Source organism: Cetorhinus maximus, chromosome 21 (assembly GCF_964194155.1).
Source record: "Cetorhinus maximus chromosome 21, sCetMax3.hap1.1, whole genome shotgun sequence".
Taxonomy (NCBI): domain Eukaryota; kingdom Metazoa; phylum Chordata; class Chondrichthyes; order Lamniformes; family Cetorhinidae; genus Cetorhinus; species Cetorhinus maximus.
This window is the reverse complement of record NC_135899.1, coordinates 47,333,588-47,337,044: the sequence shown is the minus strand read 5'-3', so window position 1 is coordinate 47,337,044 and position 3,457 is coordinate 47,333,588. Positions and strand designations below refer to the sequence as shown.

Genomic DNA, 3,457 nt, shown 5'->3' with positions numbered 1-3,457 from the left:
TCTTGGCCACTTGGCAATGCAATTTAACCAGGAAAATATGAAGTGATTGATTTTGTAAGGCAGAATGAGGAGAGACAATATAAATTAAGTGGTATAATTTTAAAGGAGGTGCAGGAAGGCAGAGAGCTGGGCTGTATGTACACAGGTCCTTAAAAGCAGCGGACAAGTTGAGATGGTTATTAAAACTGCATTTAGGACCCTGGTTTCATAAATAAAGGCATAAAATTCAAAATCAGGCAAGTTCAACCTTCATAAATTACTGGTTCAGCCACCTTTGGAGTACTGCGTCTCATCTGGAAGTTTCAGAATTTAGGAAAGATGTCAAGGATTTAGAGGGGGAGTGAAGATTTCTTAGAATGGTACCAAAGACGCAAGACTTCAGTATTATAGACACTAGAGAAACTGAGGTTGTTCTCCTCTGAATAATGTAGGTTAAGGGGAGATTTATTCGAGGTGTTCAACATCATGAAGGGTTTTGATAAAGTAGGTAAGGAGAAGCTGTTTCCAATGGCAGAAGGTTCTGTAACCAGTGGACACAGGTTCAAGGTAATTTGAAAAGGAACCAGAGGTGAGGAGAATCTTTTTAACTCAGATTGTCATGATTTAGATTGTACTGCCTGAAAGTTCGGTGGAAGCAAAATTATTAATAACTGTGAAAATGGAATTTGTTAAATGGATGGAGGGGAAATAAAATTTGCAGGGCCATGGGGAAAGAGCAGGGGAGCTAATGGAATAGCTCTTTGAAAGGACCAGCAGAGGCACAATGGGGTAAATGGCCTCTGTCTGTCCTGTATCATTCTATTATGCTATATATCTCATTGCTGTTTGTGGAATCTTGCTGTGTACAAATTGGCTGACACGTTTCCCGACAATACTCGAGTGACTGCCCCTCGCAAGAACTTTGAAATGCAGTGTAAAGCACAATCTGAACCAAACTCTTTCATTATTGTTTTCCTTATTCTTTCTTCTCCCCACCAAACCATTTTGATCTGAATTCTGTTGTTACCCACTCCGAGTGCTGGCAATCTCTTTCACAAACTCTAATATTTCACTTGTCCTGCTCCCTTCTAACTGCCTTATTTACCTCGTCCACTTCATTTCATTCGCTTCTGCAGAACATGACAGTTTTCATCTACAGGAATCTCCCTTTTAAACGTCCAACTAACATTGGTTGTTAGCTCAGCTGAAACCTTTATCCCTGCCACATATCAGATTGGATCTCTGCTGTTTGTACCTCTGAGCTATGTAAGAATCTCTCTGCTACCCTTTACCTGAAAGTTTGCCTTGAGTCTTCAGCATGTTGGATGGTGATTTTTGAGCTGGAATGTTAGATTGATTCAGTTTGTACCACTCTTGTCTCTGTCAAGTCTCATTTTGCCATCTTTTGGAACAGACATTAAACTGAAGCCCCATTGCTCTCTCAGGTGCATGTAAAAGATCCCATTTTGAAGAAGAGCAGGGGAGTTGTCTCCGGCACTCCGGCCAATATTTATCCCTCAGCCAACATAAGCAGATTGTCTGTTCATTATCACATTCCTGTTTGTGGGACCCTGTGTCCAGATTGGCTGCTACGCTTCCCACATTACAACACTGACGACACTTCAAAAAACACTTGGATGGCTGTAAATTACTTTGAGTTTGTGAAATGGGCAATATAAATGCAAGTCTTCTCTTAAATCGGGAAAGGTGGCTTTCAGCATGATACCTACATCAACTGCTTTGCCAGTGAATTCCTATGGATCTGAATGACAGTAGGGCTCATTCCCTTATTGTTTCCCCATTTACATTACAAGTTTGCTGATACCTTGAAAAAAATTATTTCAGCGCTTCAGTGACCCGGTGCGATGAAGGGTTTCTCATACCTGAAACTTCAATGCCTAGAAATCACCAATCAATACCTTTTGCCTTTGAGACCCCATCTTTTATAATTGAATGAGACCTTTTAGACATCTAATGTATTGCCTATTTGAAGCTTCATTGACCCTCAGAGGCAAACAGTAGCATTCTGCAGCACATCAATATACATGGAGCATTCCACTCGTTAATGAGCTTCCAATTTAAGAACCATTGCAAAGCTGCTTCAGGCTACCAGTATCTTCATTTCTGCTTTATTTGAGGAAAAAGTCAAGTTTCAATTACTGTCCATTAACTGTTTAAGCAGATTGTTTAATTTTTTGAATTCTTGATCTCCCAGGCCCCATGAATAGTAAACATGATTTAATTATATTTCCCTAAGGCAGAGTTTGGAGTTTGGCATCAACAAGTCTTGCTGCAGAGCAATGAGTACTCTCTGTGTGACTGATCAGATGATTGATCTGTGGAATAGTTCATTACATTTGCACTGTCTTGTGTTTTGTGGTTAATAAACTCCTTGAATAAGTCCAGGGAAGTTAATTTTAACTTTTGCTGCTGGTATAAATGGGTTGATAATAAATTAGCAGCTGCTCGATCACAATTAAATAGCAAATTGGCCCTGGTGTTTGCTAAGATCAAGCGTAGTATCTGTTCTTATCAGTTTAATATCTGATACGTCCCCTACCTGGGAGCCAAATATTAAAGAGTAGCTAATTCAGTGTCACCTATTTAAAATAATAGGCCAATGTTGACATTGGCCCTCTCGTTTCCTAATTATTTGTTGAAATTGGGATTTATAGCACAAGCCCAAGATAACATTGAGATCCTGTAACCTCAAGACACAGACAATATATAATGATTGTGTTCCTTTGGTGTGTACAAGCCACAATAATAATTGACTTCACACCTCCCTGTGTGTTACCAATACAGAGCTCTCTGAGTATTTCATCAAGAGGACACTAATTTCTTGGTGGCAGCCTTAGCAATGGCCAAGATGGAGAATTTTCTCTTTAGGTCAGAGGAAATAATAAGACTCCAGATGCTGAGCGATGAATGACTAAAACAGATGGACATCAAAGCTTGTAACTATATTCAATCAGAATTGAATTACTCCCTACGTATCATTAATGCCCACAGGCAGAATAATTGCCCTAACAAATCTGCTCCTGAAATTCCCAGGGACATTTCTTTTTAAAACAAGAAAACCCTATTTTAAATGCAAGTTATTGGAGGAAAAAGTACCTGAAATACAAGGGCCACCTCAGATAGCGACTCATTAAAATGAAGGAGAAGCGATGGACAAAACTGTGTTTCTGACCCTGCCTCCAATCGATTAATTGTCTGGCGCACTGACCTCTACCTCGCAGAGGCTGAGCACCAACTCTCAGGCACTTCTTCCAACCTCCCCCTGAACCATGACCCACCACCGAACATCAAGCCATTGTCTCCAGGACTGCCACTGACTTCATCTCCTCTGGAGATCTTCCCTCCACAGCTTCCAACCTTATAGCCTCCCAACCTTGGACAGCTGCTTCTACCTCCTACCCAAAATCCACAAACAGGACTGCCCCGGTAGACCCATTGTGTCAGCCTGTTCCTGCCC

General features: G+C 40.8%; 1 pseudogene; it reads left to right on the top strand.

The window, feature by feature from the left end:
- The first annotated feature begins 2,466 nt into the window (after window positions 1-2,466).
- LOC144696228 (U2 spliceosomal RNA) lies at window positions 2,467-2,584 on the top strand (annotated as a pseudogene).
- Window positions 2,585-3,457: the final 873 nt, after the last annotated feature.